Here is a 16,262-nt window from a genome sequence, read left to right as displayed (position 1 = left end):
CCATTAAATTTAAGCCTCTCAGATTGATATCTGAGCTACCCCATACAAAATGATGGGCATTGGCATCACAGCCAATTACAAGAGGTATATTTTGTGATTCACAGAATGAAATGACATTTTTTAAATCATCCGTAGGGGATGATTGTTCATATGGTGAGTATGCTGAACAGTAGACGTATTTTCTATCAGGCAGCGAAACCTGAACGACGCAAATATCTCTTGTTGTTAGATTGGGTATAAGTGTTGCATTTAAAGAATTGTTTATCAATATACATGCACGAGGCATTATTCGGGCATTAGTCATTTCAATTACACTGAACACAGTAAAGTTTGGTTTGAGCAAATTCCCTAAGTAAAAAGTTCCATTTCGGAAATAAGGTTCTTGGACCAAGGCAATTGATGCAGTTCCATTAAGGATTAAACGACATAAGTTCAGTGTAGCGGTTCTTTTGTGCTGCAGATTTATCTGTGCAACCTTAATAGAAAGCATTTCTATCAAAGAATTCCACACATATTTCCATCACACACAAGAACCTCTGCACCTTCATATCAACGCATGAAGCGGGGTATCCCATACAGGATGAAAATTTTAAAATCGTGTGTATAATCTGAATCCCACGAGTTGCCAGGAAAAATACGGCCCTTTGCACCAGTGCCTGGCTATAGTGCAGACCTTAACAACGTTCTGCTTAAGATAGGATTATTATACACCCTCCTACCCCCACTTTGGGGCCCGCAGGCACAGAACCACCTTGAAGCGGGTGTTTACAAAATTTAGGAGAATACAACTCGTGCATGCGCATTAATAGCAATAAGCACAATTGGTGAATCCTCCCTGAAGAAACTTGGCTTGAAACCAAGCCAAGGTTCCCCCCTCCCAATGTGATAGTCGCATTTGAAGAATGACTAACGCATATGGGAAGTACTGGATAAGTCGCCTTTTACGACGTGGACCAGTATCCCAGTGGTAGTATTCTATAAGCCGCCACCACACAGCAACATCTTGTTTTTCAAAAAATGCAAATCATATTTCAATCATACTTTAATCGCTGTCATATGTCCCAGCATATGCCCCATATTGTTCAATCAATTTTGGCGCTGAATTGAAAGTTGAATTCCAAGTGTTATAGTATGTCTGTCAGTAAATAGTTTTCTAGAACAGAGAATGTGAACATAAATGTTATAATTGTTAATTATGGGTCGGTATTCCGGTTGATGTTATCTTGTAACTCATGTTTATAAATAACTTCATAATTTCTACTGATTACTAATCCTGAGTTACAAGTCCTCATCTATCGATCTCAGGTAACATCAACCAGAATATCGAGCCATAGTTTACAATTATAACATTTATGTTCACATTTTCTGTTCTAGAAAACTGTTAACTGATAGTAAAATCCCAACACATAACACATTAAACTTTCAATTCAGCGCCAAAATTCTTTGAACAATATGGGGCATATGACAGCGTTCAATTGTGATTGGAATATGATTTGCATTTTTTTTAAATCATGATGATTTAAAATTTATTACACCAAAATTTGTGTTACTGTCATACACTGCACTGGCCTCATTTGAGATAAGCGATGAGTATTAATTTCTAAGCGTGTCGAAAAAATGAAAACAAAAATAGGTGTACCGGTAGCGACATCTTATGTATGTTAGTCCACTTACGCATTTGGTTTGAAACTTAGGTTGGTATTCACACACACGTGTTGAGCTCCAGCTCGAACTCTGTTCTCTGTGGTAATAGGTAACAGCACAGTCGATCGATCCAGTCAGAATCTCATCCATTACGATGAGGAAAAGTAGCGGTTATAAGATACATCCTTGTCTCACTCCAGCAGTTACCGTGATTGGTTCGGACAAGACACCATCGTGCAAGACCTTGCACGAAAATGCCTCGTATTGTGCTTCGATGAGATGGACTAGTTTCTCTGGGACCCCTCGTCGCCTTAGAGCCGACCAGATGTTTTCATGATTAAGTCGGTCGAATGCTTTTTCGAAATCAACGAACACCAGCAGAAGAGAGTCCTGGAATTCGTTGATTTGTTCCAGTATGATTCGTAGCGTTGTGATGTGGTCCACACATGATCGTCCGGATCGGAATCCAGCTTGTTGCCGTCGGAGTGTAGCGTCGATTTTCTCCTGGATCCTGTTCAGGATCACTTTGCAGAGTACTTTGAGGGTTGTACAGATCAACGTTATGCCTCGCCAGTTACCGCACTCTGTCAGGTCTCCTTTCTTCGGGACCTTTACGAGGATACCCTGCATCCAGTCGGCCGGGAATGTTGCAGTATCCCAAATGTCAGCGAAAAGACGGTGCAACATTTGTGCTGACAGGGCAGGGTCGGCTTTCAGCATTTCAGCAGGGATGCAATCGATCCCAGGTGCTTTGTTGGATTTCATGTTTTTGATTGCCGCTTCTATTTCAGCCAGCGAGGGCGCTTCCGAGTTGACGGCTAACTAAAATTAAATTTAATTATTATATTGGCTGTGTTTTAGGAAATTGAGAATTTTTACGCATAGGGGAGATGAGGGCATAACGAGCACCCAGGGCATAATGAGCACTACTCTTTTCTACGAAAGTACGTATTTTCTTAAACAAATTTTCATGAGGATTTGTTTCGTACTTCCTATAGCATTAATTTTTCACAAAAACAGGAATATCCTTATCATCTTTACAGAGATATTTAAAAAAAAACGGCTATGTTCTCAAGTAACGATAATATTATAATTTTTGAGCATCACGAAATAAGCTCTTATGATCTTAAAATCACCTTGATCTATAATGTACGCACTGCAATATGATGTACACATTGTTTCTCAATTTTTACCATCATAAAATTTTTGATATTTCACTTTTATCACTTTTAAAACACGTCTTTACTTAAATTTGTTGACTAGGGGCATATAGAGCACCATATTATCGAGGCATAATGAGCATTTTTTGCCATAGAATCTAGCAGCGAATTAAAATTGATTTATAGAGCCACACCTTGACTAGTTTTCATCCGACGATTTAGCCTATTGGTAAGGTGTCGGAGAGGTAATCAAAAGACTAGAGTTCGATTTCTGTTCGAGGTGATTTTTTTCCATTTACAATTCATGATCGATTTTTTTATTGTTACATTATACGGCTAGTAGCATCATCCTCCAAACAAAGCACATAATGTATGAGCGTGCGTGAATTGTCTGTATTCTACAAACAGACCTAGATTATTTTGTTATTGCTTTGTTTGATGAATTTACGACTCACCTGACTTAATCGAGTTGAATTCGCTGCTAGATTCTCCGGCAGAAAACGCACATCTTGCCCTGATTAATGGTGCTCATACTGCCTCAGGGGGGGTTCTCATTATGCCTCTACAGTTCCTGGTTTTCAGCTTTTGGCCAAATTTTTTAAAAATGCATTTTTTAACGTTTTCATCTAATTTTTCACGTTTCAGCCCATTTGGGAATAGGCTTTTCAAGTGGCTGAACACGAAACAATAATGTAACCTCCATATTATAGCTATTTTCTATGGTTAAATAAGCGTTTTCCTTAAGGTGGCCATTATGCCCCCATCTCCCCTAAGTCCCCGAATAGGATTGCACCGTGAAAAACCATGAATTCCATATTCACAGACCATCAATTGTATGGTTTACATAATGATTATATCGCCCTCGATACCGTGAATGCACATTGGAATTCATAGTTTACGACCATTCATTTCATCATTTGGACGAAAATAACCATGAAAAAGGGATATTGTAAAAGGGTGTCCACGATGAAATTGTCACACATAAAATTGATTCGCAAATTCGAGTTTTCATCCTATTGCCATCAAATTTTCAGGGATTGAAAAATAACTATCAAACTTCATTTTACGATTTTACTCGTATTTTATCTACAATCCATACGCAAATGCCCGCACCCTGGCCTTAACCCCGGCCATAAGATTTTACCGTTTTTTTGCATGTAAACCCATACCACAGAGAACAGACATACAAGCTCGAACAAAAAATCGTCAAAAAAGTGTGTAAAATTTCAAATGCTAACACCAAAAAAATACGTTAGAAATTGACTACAAACAGTGCCATCTATTGCGCCGTTCAAAAGTTACAAATCATATTTTCGTGTACCCAGTTTTCGGAAAGACGTAATCGTATATGAACTCACAAAAAATGAGTCCAATGTCTCAAAAAAATGGACGGCTTTAATTTATTGCTAAATAAATGAAATCAGAGTTACTTTTAACTGGGAGGAATTTCACTTTCTTTATTTTTGCACTACTATGACAGTTAAGATAACTAACAGCTTTGGTATAAGATTTCTCACTTCTTGAACAGTAATTTATGTTAGAAAATGCATCTCCTATGTCCAGTCAAATACAAGAACATTCTTGACGATCAGTCTCACCCAGCAGTACTGATTCTAGGCATCTCAAAGCGGGTTACTTTCACATATAACTTTAGCATCCAGCTGTTTTAAACTTTGTATTTCTAACAAATTTGGTGGAAAAAGATAATAACTTTTATGAATATTTTTTTATGCAACATGATGCGTTTTACGAAACTTCAATAGCGATATTCTTGAAGCATGCTAAGCAGCTCATACGACCTATAGAAAACTGACTGAAACTTAGTCAGCTTTGTTTTGACAGTTCTCTTTGGTGTATTTGGAGACATCTGGTGGCCCAATCAAAAATCAAAAATTGGTTCAAAAAGGGTGTTGGGATTTTTACACAACTTTCGTGGGCTAGCTTGTATGTCTGTTCTCTGTGCCCATACTTTCTTCAGTTCCTCGACTTTTTTTACTACATTAGGTCGTTTATGAAGGTGCTGCTTCATATTCGCCCAGTACTTCTCGATGGGGCGGAGCTCCGGAGTGTTGGAAGGGTTGAACATTTCTGGCACGAAATTTACCTTATCGTCCGCATACCACTTCAGCACGTCCTTGGAGTAGTGGCATGAGGCCAAATCCGGCTAGAAGATTTTTGGGACGTTGTAGGCCTTTATGAGAGGAGGCAGCCGCTTCTGGAGGCACTCTTTCATGTACACCTGTCCGTTCATCGTGTCCTGGGTCACGAAAGGTGCACTCCGCTTCCCGCACGTGCAGATGGCTTGCCAAACCAGGAATTTATTCGCAAATTTGGACATCTTTTGAGTGCGGACATGCTTTGGAACGCTGAACCTGGTCGTAAAAAACAGGTTGCCGGGGATCTGTTTGAAGTCGGCCTTCACATATGTTTCGTCGTCCATGATGCAGCATTCCCAAACAAACATTTTTGCTGATTAAAAACGCCAATTCTCTGGTCGTATTCTGTATTAAGGTGCTGATTGCTGTTTCAGCTTTCTGGCTGAAGTAAGAAATACTTCAGCGCTGTTCCAGCGTGCAAGGAAGTTTTATTTCAGCCAATAGAAAGTAGGGGAAAATTGGTTGAAGAATAACTCGTTCAGCCTTCGTACAACCATTTTTGACACCATTCAAATTTGACAGCCGTCAGCTGTACAGGGGTAACTTCGAAAGCTCCTTTCAGCAATATCAACTTTCTGTTTTTCATGTCATAATAGCGAATGGATCAAAATAATTATCATTTAAATTATCTTATTATTCGAAATTTTTCTCTCTCTGCTTGATAAAATGGCCTAGCCGGGAAATTTACTTTTTATTTCGAAGCAATTTCAATTTCTTCATATGAAATTGACCTTGGTTGAGAGACAATTTAAAGCGACACTTTTCTGATCCTTCGCAGAATGCGTAGTTGGTTTTGCCTTCTGCGGCATGAGACCAACAAGTCGTAGGTTCAAAATTCGAGACAAGTTCAAATGAAAAAAAATAACACGGGAGGGGAAAAGTAGCTGGCAACCATCGGACATACATCGGTCAACATTCTTTTTGTTTTTTTTCGTCGATCCGTCAATTGACGTTTCAGGCATCTTCGCTGGTTAATTTCTCCAAATCTCGATGTTTAAGGGCTGAACAGCAGCTTCTCCCTGAATTTTGGTTGCCTTCTTTCAGCAAGATAGCTGATTTAAAATTAGAATAAAATAATGTTTCAGCGGTTGTTCAGCAAAAATTTTTGTTGGGTCAACTTTGAGGTACAACCACAGAGAACAGACATCGAGCCCCGAACAAAAAGGTATTGAATCCGTGTGTGAGATTTCAAATGGGTAGCCATTTTAAAACCGTTAAAATACACCAAAAAATCACGCCACCTACTGGATGTTAGTTAAGTTATTCTTGATTTTCTTGGTAAACAAAATTTAGCGTGCAGGAATCCAAGTGGAAAAAAATTTTGGCTGTCAATTTTAAAACTATGGTTGCCAGATGATTTTATTGAATTACAATATAAAAAAGTGGACAAAAACGAGTACCCCAGTTTTGGGTATGTTTACAGGTGTAAGAGAAACTTCCGAATTTCCAATATCGTTTTCTAATAGACTATTTTGTTAAGTTCATAATTCATTCTGTGAGAACTGATAAAGTTTTTGATTGAATTAATTTGTTTAGTATGGTGCGTTGCGAAGTGATTTGGTGCGGGAATACTTCAAAATGTCCCGGAAAATCTTTCCACAGTTTTCCAACACAGGAGGCATTGTAAATATTTGAAAATGAAAAATAACATAATATTGTTGAAACGTTTTCTGAATAATTCCTTATAGTTGCCAAAAATGGGTCGAAGCATGTCGTTCCGAAGAAGCTTCTCATATATTTGCTGTGAATGGTGCAAAAGGTTTTAAACATAAAAAAATATGTTCAGAACATTTTGAAAAAGGTTCCTTCCAAAACCCAAGTACGACTTTTAAACGGTAGGTTCTAAGTTTCCCATCAAAAAATTTCAACTATACAACTCATCTTCTCATTTCATCTCAATGGGTTCTCTATAGACTTCTTCCTGGAGCTTTTCCAATATCTGGGTTTCAAGAAGAGATCATTGAGAAAAGTCAGATCGATGTCCAAGACGAGCTTGAGGATAGCCAAGAGTTTTTAGAAGTTGAATTCTTGGATTCTGATCATGATTCCATAACCCTATCCTTATCATCACAGGAGTCTATTGAGTTTCTTCAAGAATTTTCACCAAAATCATCTGAGGGATCAGATAACTTTCCTCAAGAAAATCAATATTTTCATGAAGAATATTTAGAGGATGAATTTCTGAAAACCGATGAAGATACTTATGAAGACCCTGAGAAAAATGGAGATGATGGAGTTGTTGTAGAAGCACAGCAACAGTTGAGCCCTGAATTCGACAACAATAACTTGTATTGGAAATATCACGACACCACTTATCAAGATCCTTATAATGTCAATCAAACATGCTCGAATGAAGTAATCGATGGCAATGTAGCTTCGGGATCAAGCAAACAAAGTAAGTTCGAAGTAAAATACGTAAGTATATATTTTTAAATGCGGTACATAGAATACATAGAATTTTTTGTTTAATTTTGATGTGTATACTTAAGTCTAAATTTATGGTTAGATTTATGTTTTCGACCGGGAAGATGTTTTTGAATAATAATTTTTGGCTTTTTACGGTCTAAGATTTTAATCAAACAACGTTTTATTTGAAATACCCGTGGAAAAAAACGATATTGACAATAACAGCAGACAGACAAGTGAGTTTACACATTTTAGAATAGTTTCACAAACAATGCTCAAAATAATTTTGTATAAAATAAACTTCCAGTTCCCTTGAGAAAGACCACAAAAAATGGTCGAAACGTCGGGTATTTCAAATAAAACGTTGTTTGATTAAAATCTTAGACCGTAAAAAGCCAAAAATTATTAGTCTAAATTTATTTTAGGTGAGTACCATCTACAGAATCCAATTTTTACCAAAAAGAGTAAACGGATTGCTGATATGCAACACAAAACTGAAGTAATGCTTTTGAGAAAACAACTTACCACTTTCAAGCAAACCAGCAAGAGGAGGAAACAACTCCTTCTCAAAACCGAAAAAACCTTGAAAGCCTTGAAAAGCGAAATAAAACTACTCAAAAGTGTTAAATATGAAAACGAAACATTAGGAGCTAGAGCGCGGAAAAATCCTTTAATCCACGACACCCTTAAAAACCAGTTGAAAAAACCATCCTCAAGGCGGTATTCCCCACAAACAATGAAGTTTGCCTCGAAAGTGTACCTCAGTGGTCCTCGGGCTTACAGAATGATTAGAAACAATAGAATGGTGATTTTGCCTCATAAAAGCACAATCCACAAGTTTAACAAGGCTGTTCAGCTGAAGCCAGGAATCAATCATGCTATTTTGAAACGTATGAAAATTAAAATTGAAAAATTCAAAAATCTCCTAGACAAAATTGTAGTAGTAAGCTTAGATGGTATGACTATAAAATCCGAGTTAACTTATTCTGCAAAAGCAGATGTTTTTTATGGGTTCCCGGATTCCGGTATAAGCAGAAGAGTTGAAAGAAACAACCACATGCAACTCGCTACAGAAGCGGTTACTGTTATGGTTTCGGGCCTATACCGGCGATACAAACAAGTAATTATTATCATTGATGCTTACTTATGTGAATGGATTTTACATACGATAATTTGATTTTCATCATTTTAATTCTTCATTTTGTATTTATCAGCCTTTTGCATATTTTCTTGCTCATAACAGCTTAGGAAGTAAGCTCCAATACAAACTACTCATACAATGTTTGGCAGAAGTCATTGGCATAGGACTAATCCCAATTACAACAGTGACTGACCAAGGAAGCACGAACATGAAAATGTTTAAAGAAGCTGGTGTATGCTGCCAGAAGCCGTGGATAACCGTTAACGGTCTGAAAGTAGCGGTGTTGTTTGATCCTCCACATCTGATAAAGAGTGCTCGAAATGCACTGAAAAAGAACAACGCTGTTTTCAATGGCCAAATAGCACATTTTGAGCACTTTAAGATGCTGTACGAGATTGATGCTACATGCGGTTTAAGACTCGCTCCAAAGCTATGCGAGAGGAGCATTACTTTGCCACCCTTTGCCTCTATGAATGTGGCACTGGCCGTTAGAACCCTTAGTGAGTCTAACTTCATAGCAATTCGTCACTATGTCAACACTGGACAACTACCTTCTGCAGCACTCCACACCGCTGAATTTGCATTGTTCCACGACAAGTTATTCGATACTTTTAATTCAAAGGATAGATAGATATTCAGATAGTGTAGGCAAGGTAATGTCTAATGTACGACCAATTAATCATCTAAAGTCAAAGACTGTGCTTACACACAAAAAAAAAGCATAGTAAAATTACTAAATCCGTGGTTTAAACGAACAACAGGCGACCATATTTTTGAGTCAAATATGTTATGTTGTTTATAATACCTTACGCATAGCTATTTTACCATGAGCTCAATTTGGCTGCGCATAGTAAATTCGACTGCGTTTTAGTAAAATTGTCATTTCATTGTTGCATTGTTTTACTTCGTCCCTAGTAAAATTAATATGTTTCATGGTGAAACTAGTATGTGTTATGATAAAGATTAGGAGGAGCGAGGAGCTTGATTTAAATAGTAAAATTACTATGTATGTTTGTTTGTTCATTTGCATGCATGCATTATGACATTATTTGAAACATGAAAATTCACACTTCCGACACACGTCGGTCAATGTTAGTGTGTTCTCCCGATACTCTGGAATGATTTTCAAAACTATGTAACTATAAAGCAGCTCAAAATTAGTTTTTCTTACAAACGGGTTTGATGACTAATGATCCTGAATAAGTGTAAACAACAAGAATGTTTACCATAGTAAAATTATCATACGCACTTATGTTTTTGAGTCAAATATGTTTTGCTCTCAAAAGTACGATGTGCGTAGTATTTTGTTGATATGAATTGGTGCCACAATGTCAAAATTACTATGCGGACGGTAGTTGTGATAGAAATTATGATGAAATTATCATGACCATAGTATTTTCGACAACAAACATTGAGAGTTATCGAAAATTACCAGGTACATAGTAATTTCAATATTGTTTCATGCGCACTTTCACAAAATCGATGTTGAACTTTTCGTGGTTGAAAATACTATAGCGCTGAAATGGTAAAATTATCATGACAGCGTCTTTGGGATGACCACTCAATTTTTTTCCGTGTAGCCTCAGCATAATGTTCATGAACAAGATTTAATTTAATATTTTTATATTAGCCGCTTCGTAAACCACTCACCAATAATTCTGAGCATATCCAATTTTTAGAAACCGCATTGGAACTGCTAAACGGAATGTTTTATACCAGGAATAACTGTAACAGCAAAAAAAAGGTATAAAATCATGTTATGTTTCTGAGGAGCATACTGGTAATTTCCAGTTTCAAGCATGTTTATTTAATATTACTTCATTTCTTCAGGCGGAGAGAGAATCCGAGAAGCTCAAAACAACTAAAAAATATCCACCATACTTAAAAGGATTCATACATAATATTATTTCTATTAAATGGATTTGGCAAGAGTTGGCTACGAAACATGGATGCCAATATCTGTGTACAAATGGTTTAAACCAAGATTGCCTCGAAAATTTTTTCGCAGAAGTAAGGAGGCGATGTGGGTTTAACGATGCGCCAAACGCTTTTCAATTTTCAAGTGCGTTCAAGTATGCCAGCATCGAGGCGCTTTCCAAGCATCAAGCTAGAACGAACTGTGAAGGCGACAAGTGCGTACCTTAGCTGAATGAATTGGACTTGGAGAAAATTGAACCAGTACAAGCATCACAAGATCATATTTTCAAAAAACAGCCGTTGAATTTCATACGCTGTGCGAAATCTGAAGCACGCAACCTGCCGCAAAAACTTGGTCGCCGAAAATTCCGGTAGCTTTTTGGAACATGAAAATTACAGTTTTTGTATTCTTAAAGCAGAACTATCTCAACGAAACATAATTATCCCGAACAAAATCTTGTATGATATAGGACTGATGGTTTTCATTGTGTTTAAACAAAAGTTTAGGCGATTCCTTTATCAATGTCGCAGAAACGTAAAAGCACGCCTAATGGCATACATGAAGCATGAAGATTACGAGCACGCAATTTGCCGTGTTTGTTTTGATAATCTTATAAATAAAATATTTAACACATTGATCAAAGGTTTCCTACGAGAAGCGCGAGCCCAAAAACGAGAAGAAACATCACGTCGTCGCTTTTTGGGATGAATAAACCCGAGAGGCTTAAAATCCCAAATAAAACAACAAAACAAACAAACAAAACGTCGTCGCTTTAAACGTAACAAAAAGGCTGTCCGAATGAATCTACCGCTAAATTAAAACTGTAATTTTCAATTTTATAATGTATTATCAGTTAAATGAAAAATACAAATTGTTTACATAAACTATCACATCACGTTTCACAATCCATTTTCACAATATTACTGCTTCTTCTGTAGATGATTTTGTGTATTTTTGTATGTTTTTCCATATATTTTTGTTTTTCGTGTTTTTTTTTCTGTGTGGCCTTTTTCATGTGTTTATAACCTTGTGGCCTTTTCATCCTTGTGGCCTTTTCATCCTTGTGGTCTTTTTCATGTTGTTATATCCATCCGGCACACGTCGTTTGGATTAGAAAGTTCCCTAGAAATGCATTAAAGTTGAAAACAGAATTAATAAGGATGAAAATTCAATATTTACCTTGGCTGACCATCGATTTTTTCGCCGGTTCTTGAAGTTTGCTCTTCGTAGATTCGAGAAATCGGATCGGGACAATAATTTCGTCAAAACCGGACGCAGCAGAAAAGCGACGGATCACAATCTTTGAGCACTTCGAAGCAGAGGAACGCAATAGGGAACTAATGCTCAAAGTTGATAACCTGGAACTCGAAATGGATAAAATCAATAGAAATATCACGTCGAAAAATGCTGTTATTCTAGGAGTACCACCAGTAGAAAAAGAAAACACGCTTGAACTAGTCGGTAAGATTAGTGCCGCTGTTAAATGTCCTTTGGAACTCGATCAAATTTCTGATGCTAGAAGATTGGCATCAAAAAACTCTCCGAATTTAGTCGCACCAATTCTAGTTCAGTTCAAAGATGAAGCGACTAAAGAAAAACTTTTTGAATACAAACGTGCACATGGTGTTCTAGTCGCCTCCGATGTATGTGAATCATTTTCTCAATCCTCGAAGAAAATAACCATTCGCGACGAAATGACTTTGTTTGGAAAAGAGCTTCTAGAATGTGCGAAAGGTGTCCAGGAACAATTCGGTTTTAAATACATCTGGCCAGGAAGGACTGGTAAAGTGCTGATCAGACGTAAAGACGGTGCAAAGGTGGAACATATTGGCAGTAAGCAAGAATTGTACGCTCTTTCAAAAAACGTTAACAAACGTGGACTGGCTTCATCGAGCTCAACATCATCCTCTGATCTGCCGGAACCTAAACGCATCCAACACTGAATTAAAACTTGTATCAGCGAATCCTAATTATTATATTAAAATGAATTCTTTAAATTGTAATTATTATTATGAAACAATCGATTCTTTAAATAAAAACACAAACTGTTTAAACTCCCGTTTTACTTTACGCATAATGCAATTGAATGCTAGGGGTTTGAACAATATGAGCAAAGTTGATATAAATGATGTATTCGAACAGTACGTAAATGAAATTGATATAATTGTCATTGGAGAAACTTGGCTAAAAACACATGCGACAAAATCATTGAGCTTCAAGGGATACACAGGGATTTTTTCTTGCCGTCAAGATAGAGAAGGAGGTGGACTTGCAGTTTTTTATAAGGAAAACATAACATGCGACGTACTCCTTAATTACCATTTCGAAGGTTTCCATCACATCCATATCACGATCGAGCTAGAATCACGATTAGTACATGTTCACGCAATCTACCGACCTCCGTCGTTTAGTTTACCAATATTTCTTGATAAACTGGAGAGTTTATTAGCCGGTTCCAAGAGAGGTGCTCCATGTTTAGTAGTCGGAGATATCAATATTCCTGCGAACAAAATACACATCGATTCTACTAGAGATTATTGCTCCATCTTGGATAGTTACAACTTCACTATTACGAACACGTTTGTTACTAGGCCAACCAGTGGTAACATATTAGATCATGTTGTATGCTCCGAAGCATTAGCCGACAGGATAGTTAATGAAACACTGTTGACTGATATAAGCGACCGTAGTATTATATTCTCAAGTGTTAATCTTGATAGACGAATTTCCAAAACGCAGCTTCAGAAAACTATCGTTGATTATTCCAAGTGGACGAAGAATTTGAAAATTTAACTCGCAATATTTCCACAAGCCCTGCTTCAGAAAGACTCGAATATGTTGTCAACCTGCATAAGAATCTTATTAAAAAATATTCGAAAAAGGTAGAAGTTTGTGCCAGGGTAAAAGGTTTTTGCCCTTGGATGAACTATGATGTTTGGAAGCTAGTAAAATCTAAAAACAGCCTTTTAGCCAGAAGCAAACGCCACCCACACGACTCCCAACTCCAAGAAATGCTTGTGCAGCTATCCAAAAAAGTTCAACGAGCGAAAATGATAGCCAAAAAGACCTACTATGGATCTTTTTTCAAATCCTCAAATCAAAAAGAAATGTGGAAAACTATAAACTCTCTGACCAATCGGGAAAATGTGAAAACCAATAAAATAATACTGAACATAAACGGAAAGGCCACCAGCGATTCTTTGTCAGTTGCCAGCCACTTCAACGATTTTTTTGCGAATGTGGGACCCCAGCTTGCCTCCACCATTTGTAGTCAACGCAACATAAATAAATATGGAACATTGACAAATGCTCTATCCGAATCAATTTTTCTAACTCCAACAACTGAGCAGGAGGTTTTGATCAAAATTCATAACTTGGATGCAAAAAAGAGCATAGGACCAGACGGAATTTCGGCCTTATTTGTGAAAAGGCATCATGTTCTTTTTGCTGATCTTCTGAAAAATGTTTTCAACGAAAGTATTACGACCGGTACATTCCCAAGGTTTCTGAAAATTGCACGGATCGTCCCAATACACAAAAGTGGACAAAAAACTGACGTTAACAACTATAGACCAGTATCTGTACTTTCAATCTTGAGTAAAATATTGGAACAACTGCTAGTTTGCAGATTAATTGGTTTCCTTCAGTCACATCAACTTCTCTACAGTCATCAATATGGCTTCAGAACAGGATCTAGTACAGTGACCGCTGCAAGTGAGTTGTCTAACGAAATCTACGATGCGTTCAAAAATCAACAATTTGCTGCAGTTCTTTTTCTCGATCTCAAAAAAGCCTTCGATACCGTAGACCACGAGCTGTTGTTAGATAAACTGAACTACTATGGAATTCGAGGAACAGCTAATGATCTGATTCGGAGTTACCTATCCGACCGTGTCCAATACGTAGGAATAAACGATACCCAAAGTACATTTCTACCGATGTCAGTTGGTATACCCCAAGGTAGTAACATAGGACCACTATTGTTCTTACTGTACGTGAACGATCTACCGAAACTAGCGCTCAAAGGTAAAACACGCTTATTTGCTGACGACACATCGTTAACATATATTGGAAGAGACGCAGACGATTTGATTAGCCGGATGAAACATGACATGCACATGTTAATGGGGTATTTTGCCGAAAACTTGCTTGAAGAGCACCGAGTTTTGACCATCGACTCGACTGTCATAGAAAACGTCGATAGCTATAAATATCTGGGCCTAACTTTTGATACCAAACTATCTTGGCACCCCCACATTAACCAAATAAAAAACGATATCAGCGCTGCCTGTGGCCTCTTATGGAAAGTATCAAAGTTTGTCCCTACGAAGCAGTTAGAAGCCATGTACTTAACATTCGTTCAATCCAGATTGAATTACATGGTAGCGATATATGGAAGTGCCACGAAAACAAAATTAAAGTCGCTTCAAGCAACTCAAAATCGATGTTTGAAAACTATCTACAAAAAAACACGATTGCACCCAACAATAAGTCTTTACACAGAAGCTGCGAAATCTATAATGCCCATTTTAGCATTGAGAGAACTACAATGCATCGTTCAAATCCACAATAAATTGCACAACCCGTCAACCCACCACAACGAAACACTACAAATCCGCAACCACCGCTACAATCTGCGAAGAAACCAAATGCTGGAAGTTAGATGTCCAAAGTCGAACCTTACTAAAGCATCTTACAATTACTTCTCCAAGTCGAAGTACAATCAGCTGCCAAATAATTTGAAAGAAGAAAGGAATCTTATCAAATTTAAAAATATGTGCAAACAACATATTCGTAACAAAATCTCTAACTACATAATCTGAAAAACCATCCGCCAATACGTCCCTAACTGATCAGTGATTCTAGTGTACCTCCTTCAAAGAGATTAAATCTCGCTGGAGGTACCATCAGCTATCAGTCCTCATCATGAACCTGCGCAAACATCCGACTAATGCCAGTTTTGCAATATTTTTTTGTTTTTCTTCCCACCACCGAGCCACCCACCGCCACCTACAGCTTACCACTACCGCCAACCGCCACCTACAGCTTACCACTACCGCCAACCGCCACCGCCCACCGCTTTCCGCCACCTACCGCCACCCATCGCCACCCACCGCCATTATCATCAACTATCGCTAGTGATCAATATTAAAATGAATAATTATGAAGTGTGAAACGTGAAAAACTACAAAAATATGTACGCAAACCTTACAAAAAAACACAAGTTGAAAAAATGCAAAATAAAAACGATGAGGAGGTTTTATGCCCTTTGGAGGAGTCAGATAAACTGTACTGCTCCAGGGGGCTTTTCCCTGCTCAAAAAAAAAAGTAAAAAAAAAAATTATTTTTCGTTCACAACTGCCTGAGAAAAACAAAAACAAACCGATGCAAAGTTCAACAGGGATGCCAGAATCAAAGTGGTTTGAGTTGTTTTTTACCATGTAGTTTTTTTTTCAACAGATTTGATTTTTACCCATAACTAAGCATTCGAATCCATCACGCAGCAGAAATTTATTAAAAATACTCGTTTTTTTTTTCAAATGTTCTGAGAGTTCAATCGTCCTCAAAGGTTTGTTGTTATAAACAAACAAATAGTAATGAACAACGAAAACACTCACTGAAGAAGATATTGAGCTGCTAGCGAAATACTGGAATATGAACTCCTCACACAGAGAACTTCCCATAACATTTGGTTGTATAAGAAGAATTTTTCGGTTGCATTCATTAGAAAATAACGAGGTAGTAAGTAATCATTTGATTTTAATCGCAATCCAGTTGGATTTGAGCAAATATTGAGTAGAGTATGCATAAACATGGTCGCACAAAAAAAAACAACT

Source organism: Uranotaenia lowii, chromosome 3, assembly GCF_029784155.1.
Source record: "Uranotaenia lowii strain MFRU-FL chromosome 3, ASM2978415v1, whole genome shotgun sequence".
Taxonomy (NCBI): Eukaryota; Metazoa; Arthropoda; class Insecta; order Diptera; family Culicidae; genus Uranotaenia; species Uranotaenia lowii.
Note: the sequence above shows the minus strand (reverse complement) of the source record.